This window comes from Trichosurus vulpecula, chromosome 5, assembly GCF_011100635.1.
Source record: "Trichosurus vulpecula isolate mTriVul1 chromosome 5, mTriVul1.pri, whole genome shotgun sequence".
Classification (NCBI taxonomy): Eukaryota; Metazoa; Chordata; class Mammalia; order Diprotodontia; family Phalangeridae; genus Trichosurus; species Trichosurus vulpecula.
Genome location: NC_050577.1, coordinates 221,270,287 through 221,281,114, shown reverse-complemented (window position 1 = coordinate 221,281,114; position 10,828 = coordinate 221,270,287).

Here is a 10,828-nt window from a genome sequence, read left to right as displayed (position 1 = left end):
TTATTAGGTAGTGCTCATCTGCATGAAGGACGACAAGAGACAGAGGAAAACCAGGCAGTGTGAGATGGAAGGAGAGAATCCCCTAGCAGCACTGTCCTCTTTCTCCCTCTACAGATACAGAAGTAGTCAGAGAGCTACTGATGTCTTTGATTCAATGAACTGAGAGCCTGCTATGTGGAAGGCACTTTACTAAGGCCTCTAGAGGAATACAGGAAGGTGAAATCAGAATCAGCCTCAGTTGAATATGTTAGAAGAGGAGTAATATGCTTCAGGTCAAGAATGGCCACTTTGAACCCTAAGAGATTCAGATTCCAGACCCTTATGGAGCTTATAGTCTATTAAGGGAGATAAGAGCTGCATACAAATAAATATCAAACAAGACTACAATGGCTAGAAGAGGCCTCAGAAAGTATCTCTAATAGCCTCCAGATTCTACAGAAGAGAAAAGATGTGATCCACAGAACTTCAGAGATTTGGCCATGATTATTCGGCCAGGACTTGAACCCAGAGCCTCTGACTCCAAATCTTGGGCTCTTTCAAGCCCTTCATTTTCTCTGAAACTGTAAAACATGGGATCTTAGGATCTTAGATTTAAATCTAGAAGGGACCATGGGAGCCACCTAGTCTAACCCCACCCCGCTTCTTTCACGGACGAGAGATCTGAGGCCCAGAGATTTGAAGTGACTTGCCCAAAGTCATGAAGGCAGTTAAGTATCATAGGTAGGATCTGAACCCAGGTCCTCTCATCTTGTATCAGTAACTAAAGTGGGACTTTCTTTTACTGTTTTCTCTTTTAGCACTTATTTAATCAAGTGCCCTTGAAGAGTCTGGCCTTTGTTTCTTTGATTAGATTGGGAGTCTCTGATGACTTGCTTGCCTCAAGGGAAAGCCTAGCTTACATGGGTTTGAGTAGCATGTTGTGACACCCTCTGACCCTGAACAGGATATATAAACTCAAAGGTTGGTGTTTTTTCCTTGGGGCTCTCACTCACTGGAAGAGTGTTGATGTGGAGACTCTGGGCAGCTGTTGTTAAGAGCCCCCCGGCTTTGAAGAAACCCAGATGTTTTGTTTTGGGGGCTCTCACTCACTGGAAGAATAGCACATGACTCTGGGCAAGCCATTGTAACTGCCCCCTGGCTTTGCTAACCCAGATGTTGGTTTGTTTTTGGTCTGTTTATAATGTATGTTTGTAATTTGTATTTGCTCTGAAGCTCAGATTGCTGGCTTTTCCTCCCGAACTAAGTGAATGATATTTGTGTGTTGGATTAAAGTGGGATTGTTAACCCCTTACAGTCACTTTCCTTAGTAAAGCAGATCAAAGAACCTGTGCTGGCAGCCCTTCTGTGTGCTGGTTGCTGTTGGTTTTACACAGCCACAGCAGCTGCTGGCTGAATAGTTGTTACACATCTCAGAGCCACTTTTTTTTACAGTTAACAGGCTGTCTCCTAAAGAAAGGCCTTAAAGTGCTTTATTTTTTTTTCAAACAATGAAATCGCTTCTAAGCAGTATTTTGTAATTAACAAAGGGACAGGGAGAAGTTTTGTCAAAATCTGTTCTTGGGGGACCCTACTTTCGAGCCATAATAATGCCCCAAAATGACTTTTTTTTAATGCCTAGGCCACCAGCTCTAGGCAAGGGCAAGTGTTGATGGGGGAAGATGAGAGAAGCAGCTTGGTAGTACCATGCGTAGAGTAACGGGTCTGGACTCAGGAAGACCTGAGTTCAAATCCAGCCTCAGATACTTACTAGCTATATGACCCCGGGTAAGTCACTTAAGCACTGTCTGCCTCAGTTTCCTCAACTATAAAATGGGGAAAATAACACCTGCCTCACGAAGTTGTTAGGAGGATGAAATAAGATAATATTTGTAAGGAGCTTAGCACAGTGCCTAGAATATAATAGGTGCTTAATAAATGCTTGTTCTCCTTTCCTTAAAGTGGGGGGACGGGGTGAACTTGATGGACTCCAAGATCCTGTCCAGCTCCAGATCTATTGATTACCCACTGGGGTCCAATTCATGGACACAGAAGAGTACAATTTCCACAATATATTTTATAGCAGAAGCCTGAAAAGCCTTGTTATTTCTGGTAAGCTTCTCAACAAGAGAAAACACAACAGTGGGGAGGGGACAGGGTCCGGCATTCTTGAAACATCATCCATCTCCAAGGTGGTCACATTTGGACCGTGAAGAGGAATTATTCTTTCTTGGCAAATCTCAGACCCTGTCTGATGACCTCAGAAAAAAATGAACCTTGCCAGAGACTTGCCCTGTGACCAGAGAAGAGATCTTCCACTTTTCTGTGCTCTCATTTGTTTATCTCAAACAGTGATAACAAATCAGGGTTGGACCATCTCCACTGTCAGCCACTGCCAATAAAACATTGCTGCCAGACACAACCTGCTTTGTGACCAAAGATGCTGAGTCACACTGGCCTGGCCTGGCCAGTCCTGGTCCTGGGGTCAGATCCTGCTACTGATCTTTATGGCTTGTATAACCCGGGGCTCTAAGCCTCAGTTTCCTTATCTGTAAAATGAGGGTAATAACCACTCCATGTTGTTATAAGTCTATTATTATCTGCATGGAGGAGGACAATTCATATTGCCATCCTGCCAGCAGTAACAGATGCGTGAGTTCAAATCATGTGGTTTGGTCTCTAGACCACTGGACTTGGAGAGACCTGCATTCATATCCTTCCTCAGATACTTAACCTCAACAAGTCACTTAACTTTTTTCAGACTCAGTTTCCTCATCTGTAAAATAGGGGATGATAATAGTACCTACCTCCCGGGATTGTTGTGAGAATCAAATGAGATAGCAGCTGTTAACTGATTTGCAAACTATAAAGCATTGGGTAATGGCATGTTTTTGTTGCTAAAAGAAAATCCATAGACTGCCTTGAACTCTGGTCCTAGAATCAAGGAAGAATAGAAGTTCCTTGAGGGTTTTATTTTTGTCTCTTTAAGCCCTGTGCCTGGCACATGGTTGGCACTTAATAAACGCTTATTGATTCAAGATTCAAATCTTGCCTTCAATACTTACTAGCTATGGAGAACCCACTTCACCTGGGGATGGAGTGTTGACCTCTGAGTCAGAAAGTCCTGGGCTGGAGTCTCGCCTCTGACACAGACTGACTGTGACCAGTCACCCAATCTCTCAGTTCCTTAGGCAACTCTCAAAGATTAGAAGTTCTAGAACAGTTGCCCTTTGGCATAGGAAGAGGAAAGTCCCTCTACCTAGGAAGTCATGTTGTTGTTCAATCATTTCAGTCATGTCAAATTCTTCACTGACCCCATTTGGGGATTTCTTGACAAAGATACTGGAGCAGTTTGCCATTTCCTTCTCCAGCTCATTTTACAGACGAGGAAACTGAGGCAAACAAGGTTAAGTGATTTGCCCAGGATTATATAGCTAAGAAATGTCTGAGGCTGGATTTGAACTCAGGTCTTCCTGACTCCAAGTCCAGAACTCTATCTACTGCACCACCTAGCTGCCCTAAGGAAGCCATAGGTCCATAAAACAAGGACCTATCTCAAAAGGTTGCTAGGAAGATCAAATATACATAAAGCACTTCTTAAGCCTCAAAGTCCTATCCTAAATGCATTTTGATGGTTGTCGCTGTTGTTGTTTTCATTAAGTGATTCAGAAGTTAGGAGGCCAGGGAAGAATTAGAAAAGACAGCAGCTATTAGGAATGTAGCCACTTTGGGCTAACTGACTCTTCTTGCCCAGTAGCCAGCTTAAAATGTCACGTCACTTACATAATGATACATGTGTGGCCTATGCTGAATTGCTTGCCTTCTTAGGGAGGGTGGGTGGGAAGGGAAGAGGGGAGAGAATTTAGAACTCAAAGTTTTAAAAGCAGATGCTCAAAAAAAAAAGTTGTTTTTGCATGCAACTGAGAAATAAGATATATAGGGAATGGGGCATAAAAATCTATCCTGCCCTATAAGAAAGTAAGGGGAAAGAGGATGGAGGAGAGTGGGATGACAGAAGGGGGTGCTGGTTGGGGAAAGAGGCAATCAGAATATGTGCCATCTTGGAGTGAGGGGAGGGTAGAAAATTTGTAACTCAAAATCTTGTGGAAATCAATATTGAAAACTAAAATATTAAATAATAAAATAATTGTTAAGAGTAAAAAAATTTTTTTAAATTTCTCTCACCAAAAAAAAAAGTCACATCACCTAGAGCAACTTGTCAACCAGTAGCCTCCAAAACTGTCCATTTTTAATGATGCAATGATGCTTACCCATTTGTGAGGATGGCTTAAGAAATAGTTAATGTCTGAAAGCCACTTTGTATTTTCAGATGAAGCTATAAAAAGAATATAATGCCTATGATAATAGTTGTATGGGCTGATAATCCTTAGCCTCAAGATAGTATCATAGGTGAGACCAAACCCAAATGATGCCCTCTTGGTATCAGGGTTGAAGCCTTTTCTGGTCAGTTTCCTAACTCCTCACCCATCATATCTTCTTCTGGGATTAGCCTCCAGAAGATGAGCTTCTAAGGGTTGGTTCACAGGCCTCATCCTTGCACAGATATTGTAAGTTTTCTTCATTGCACATTCCTTGATTATGTGACACTATGCCATGCAGAAACTAGATTGACATGCTTCACCAACAGTCCTCTGAAATCACAATTGGACACTAATGGGTCAGAGTTCTGAAGTCTTCCCAGGTTGCTTTCCTTTACATTACTGTGGTTACTGTTTGAATTCTTCTGCTTTTGCTTATTTTGTTCAGCACCAAGACTGGACTCAAAATGTGGAGTAGTGCACAGTCAAAACACACAAGGATGTTTGCAGTGACAAGAGTCACCAAGAGCAATATCTGATCAATCTCTGTAAGATGAAACTTTCCTACCACAATCCTGAAAATTTGTCATATGTATACAAAGCTAGATGACTGGGTGGAGAAGGGGATAAAAGCATTGTACTTTCAATTAAGAAGACTTCGGTTCTAAACCTGATCCAGACAATTACAACCTGTGTGACCCTGGACAAGCCACTTAATTGCTCTTGGCCTCAGTTTCCTCATCTGTAAAATGAGGATAATAATAGTGCTTACCTCACAAGGTTGTTATAAGAATCAAATGAGATAACACATATATATAAAATGTTACCTAAACCTCTAAGTGCTACCTAAATGCTAACCATTATTATTAAAGCTCAAATACTTCTATTTCAAAATTATTATGTGGATCTAATATGATTATTTGGACATAGTTTGGATTATCCAAAGTTTGCATCTAAAAATGGTCATTCACCACTTGGGTTTTTCCGAACATATCATCCTGGTCTTATTCCTCTCCCTCCTCTGAAGACTACAAGGACAGAGTGTGGCACTAGTCTGAATTCCATCTTTGCCCTTTGTTGCAAGGCTCTGAGTGGATTAGGGGAAATCACAGAATGTTAGAGCTGGAAGAGACCCCAGAAGACATCTCCTACAATCCCCAAACGTGATCAGAATGAAAGTCAAATACAAACACATGTGATTCTGGTAATGAAGAAAAGGGGAAGATCTCTAATGAAATGTATAGACTGAGCTACACATGGAACTCATGGACAATCTCAGACTTATAAAAGAATAAAGATGGAAAAAAGGGCAAGTAATTGAGAATGTACACAAAAGGGTATATGGACAATATCAAGAACACTAATGTCCAACATTAGCTAAGGCTTTCAAGGAATGCCACGAGCAACAAAAATACCCTTTTCACCTCTCTTTGGGACAAGAGAACATCTTTCTTTAAAAGACAGAACCACTGCTCAGGGTGACTCATATAGTGATCATGGATGACAGAGAGAACACAGAAGTATTCAGCACTGTTTTTGGCCTCTACCAGAGAGCCTGATCAAAAGATAAAAAAACATAGGATCAAAAAAGGTTAATAAGAAACCAAAACCTAAAATAAAAGAGGCAACAGTGAGCAATTAGCTACCCTAGCTGAGTGAGTTCAAGTTCTAAATGAACTGTATCCCAGGATATTGAAGTTGCCTTTTTTCTTTTTGACAGGTTTACTGTACTGGTAGATCAAGGAAATATCATAGACCTAATATGCCTGATTTTCCTTAAGGTATTTGACCAAATTTGTTATTATTATAGATAAAATGAGAGATATTGGTTAGAAGTTAATATTAGTATTAATATTAATTAATATTAATAAAGTAGATTTGGAAACAGCTTGAAAAGTTAAGTTTAGTATTCTGTGAATGTTGATTAACGGATGTTGAATTGAAGGGAAGTTTCTAATGTGGTGCCACAGATTTCTGTCCTTGGCACTGCGCTGGCTACTGTTTTTATCAATGACTTGGATAAAAGCAGAGATGTCAAGCTTATTCAATTTGTGGGTGATGCAATGATATAAAACTTGGAGGATCATTAACATTTCAGATTCCATGACTGGAATATAAAAAGATTATGGTAGGCTAAAAAGATAGACCAAATCCAATGAGATTAAAATTAGTAGGGATAAATGTAAAGTTCTATGCTTGGATTCAAAAAATCAACTGTTCTGGATGAGAGAAATATGGCTAGACAACAGTTCATATGAAAAAAGACTTAAGGATTTAGTGAACTGTAAGCTCAATTTTCAAGATTATTTTTTCTCTTTATACATATCTATCCTCTCCAGTTCTTATTACTAGCAATGGCACCATTTTCCTAATTATGGAGGCACAGAGCCTGAATGTCTTCTTTAATTCTTTCACCTTTCCCAATCCTCATATCCAGTCTGTTGTCAAGTTCTGCAAGGAAATACTTAATATGCCTGATTTTCATTGACCAAATTTGTTATTATTGTAGATAAAATGAGAAGGAGCCATTACCTTTTTGGATCAGGGAAACAATATGTTTACATGTGTGCCTAAGGAAGATTTTTTGGCAGCTTTGTGAAGGACGTGTTGGAGGGAAGACGGTCTGGAGGTCAGGAACGCATTAGGAGGATACCACAACAGTTTGGTGGCTGGAATGCAGAGTGTGTGAAGAGGAGTAGTGTGAAAAAGTCTGGAAAGGTGGATTGGAGCCAGATTATGCATTCCAATTGTACTTACACAACATCTCCCATATCCATCCCGTTCACTTAACTCTTAGAGCTGCTATCCTAGCTCAGGTCCTCACCATTTCCCAGCCATTCTGAATAACTGTTTCCCAAATTTAACACATCATCTCCCAACTCCGTGCATTTGTACAGACTGTTGTCTGTTCATTGCACATTCTTGCAGTTCACTCCTTCCTCCTCTCTGACTTTCAAAAATCTTCAGTTCCTTCAATTCTCTGCTTTGGTTTCTTCTAAGTGATTCCTCCAAATTGTGAGAAACTAATTATTTCTCTCATATTTAATAACCAATTATTGAATCAGGACCAAGATCTCTTCCCTTTTCCACCTCCTCATCCAGAAACCAACCAGTGTAGGAAATCTCTCTTAAAGATTTACCCAGGTCAAGATCTAAAAAGACAGTAAAAGAAATTCTAAGTTTGGGCTAATGTGGATATACTCCTGCTCATTGCATTTGCTCAGACCAGTCTGAGAAAATGTTGATTCTCCCTTTCTTTCAAGACAGGTGATACAGAAATTGATATCTCTTTGACCAAGATTTGGGTGATCTAAGCCACATATCCCAAGACCCTTATTTGAATATAGCCCACCTCCCAATCAGAGTTGATTGGCATTCCTCAAGAATACCTACTCTCAGAAGGGCATATAAACTGTGAGTCCACTACCCTTAGGAGTCTTTGGCTTAAGAGAGATGGCCAAATAACCATCATTTTATTAATAATGCGCTAACCTTTTTAATCAAATTATTAAATTACCCAGAAATTATGTTTCTCGGAACTTTTTAGTCATCACAAAGTATATCCACCACACCACTCCCCCATGACTAAAAAATGTCTTTCCCTTTGAAATTTCTCTAGAAAATTTTATTTGGAGCCTTCATTTGCCCCCATCACATTCTATCATGTATTGTACCTATCTGTGTCTAGTTTATCTTTGCCCATAGAGTCTAGGTTCCTTGAGAACAGGGAATATTCAGTTTATGTCCTTGTATCCCTAGGACTTAGTTCAGTGCCTGGTATTTGTTGCTTGTCAAATTAACTTGAATATATCAACAAGGTGATGATGGGGGGAGGAAGCTGATTCAATTTTAGGCTAAATTAAAAGTAACATGGTCCCCAGAATAAGGGGACAGCTAGATGGCTAAGTGGATAGAGCGCTGGGCCTGAAGTCAGGAAGACCTAAGTTCAAATCTTGCCTCAGTTACTTACTGGCTGTGAGACCCTTAACCTCTGTTTGCCCTGATCTACTGGAGAAGGAAATGCTATACCATTCCAATATCTTTGCCAAGAAAACACCATGGACAGTATGGTCCACAGGATCCTGAAAAGTCAGACTTGAATGAACAAATGCATATCAACAAATCCAGAACAAGTGTGAACAGGGGCCCAGAACAGTTCTGCTGCTTCTAGCTGATGTGTGTGTGTGTGTGTGTGTGTGTGTGTGTGTGTGTGTGTTTGGATGTTTGGGGGTAATGAGGCAATCCTCTTATTAGCCACTGAAGGAATAAATGAAAATGATTTATTAAGCACTTACTATGAGCAAAGTAGTACTGAAGATTCAAATAGCAAAGTAGGACAGCCCCAGATTTTAAGGGGCTCCCATTCTTATAGGGAGAGACCAGGCATAAAGGAAGTCCCAACTACAAGTTCAATGGAAAGACCCACTAGTCTTTGGGATGGCAGGTGGTAGTGCATTTTCTGTAATGACATTTCCACTCATAAAAGCCATATGTATTTCTTCCATTGAATCAGTTGAAGATATCAAGAACTTTGGAGGTGCAAGCTTTCTTTACTTGGACTTCAGTAGCTGTGGATGACATGGGTGGAAGTAACAATTACTGTAGGTCAATTGACAGGTCACACGGCCACAAGAATTGCCTCCCTATATGATGGCTTTGGGGGTTGGACACAGGGCTAGTGGTCTGAGAGGTGTCGCTCTTCCAAGAGCTCTTGTGCTTACCTGCCCATTGATAGGAATTGATCACCTATTGGCACTGGCTGTGGAGGCTGGGCTGGGAGCAGAGCCATTGATTTGGGAGTGGCTGCTGTTCTCAGGCTTTTGGACTCAGGGTCTTGGACTATCTCCAACAGGGTTTGAGTAGCGATGGTGGAAGCTTTGACCTAATTAACAGGTGTTATTTCCTCTCTCACTGAGAGAAAAGAGTCCATGCCTCAGTGGATATTTCAAAAGGGAGTGGCTCCATTCTTATCTCCCTTCTTCCTTGGACTCTGCTTGGAAATATAGTCAGTTCTCACTTTACATAAATGGACCCTTCTGCAGACCTCTACATGAAACAATTTTTACAGTAATGCAAATTGGCAAATGTGGGAAAGGGACAGTGGGAGGCAGAAAGGGAGCCTGGCCAGAACCAAGAGGAAGAGCAAGTAGGGAGAAGGGGTGGGGGTAGACACAGGGATTGGACAGGGACACAGATGGAGAGGATGGTGACATGATGGAGCTAGGGACAGACACATGGTACCCAAGAATGGACTATTGGAAGACAGACATGAGAGCAGACTGCAGTGCAGGGCAAAGGTCTCTCTCTATGCCAGTGGTCTCAGGCCAAGCTCTAATCTAGCAGCAGAGTAGGTGGCATCTGCTTTCACTTGGAGGGTTAGGGTTTTTTTTAGGATTGTTGGTCTTGGTTTGTTTGTGGGTTTTGGTTTTTTGTGGTTTTTTTTGGTGGGGCAGTGGGAGGCTGCAGAGCACCTGGTGGAGAGTCAGAAGAAGAGGAAGAGCACTGTACTGTACAGTCAAGTTAACATGGGTGCTTTTTTAGAAAGCAGATTTCTTTCAGAATTCTTTATGTAAAGTCAAATGTGTGCAATGTAATTCTGTAAGAGAACCATGTGTAACTCTCCCTAAGGTTGAAGGAGGGGCCACCCTTCCTCCTACCCCAGTAGAAATGGCAAACTACCAAACACATGTCCTGTCTTAACAAGCCTGAGCTGGAGTTTGGGACTGTGGCTTCTCTGTTTGATCTTACTTGACTGAATATTGATCTCAAAATGCAAACATGCAGGCATGAAGGTGACCTTGAGGGTTGGAGAGATATAGTGGGCTTAGGTCCAATGAGTAGAGCTGACTAGAGGAAAGGGAAGTTTCTGTCTCATAAAAGACTATCCAGAGAGGATCAGTGACAAAAGGAAGGGCCCAAGCTCCAGTGGGAGTCCAGAGTAGGTGCATGCTTTAAGGGTGGCTCCCTGCTTGCTGCTTCACCATTTCTGCCAGAGTGGGGTGAGGGGCTGCCCTCCTCACATGGAGAGTCCAAAGAAAAAGAAACATGAAGGAATAGTCCCTGCCATTTTAAAGCTCCCTGAGTAACTGTCTCTTCTTGCTCAATGCAGGAATAAGGGAAATCCCTAGAGAGCCAGAGAACCCAAAGCACCCAAGCACTGAGCTAGCTAGCCAGGACAATGGGTCAGCCAGAAACAGAGAGGGAAACTTCACTTCTGCCCTAGTCAACCCCCAATATATAAGAAAGACACTGGTAAGCTAAAGCATGCCTAAAGGACTTTGACCCAGATGATATGGGGATTTGAAACCGTACCATGCCAGAGAAGATTGGAAAAAATATACCTCCTTGTTTATAAAAGTATATGTTATATAAAAAGCAAACCACTCTAGTATCTTTGCCAAGAAAACCCCAAATGGTATCACAAAGAGTCAACTAAACAAAATGGTATGTGTGTATATATACACACATATATATGTGTATGTTTATACATATATTTCTGAAAGGGAGATATATGTGTGTCTATACATATGTGT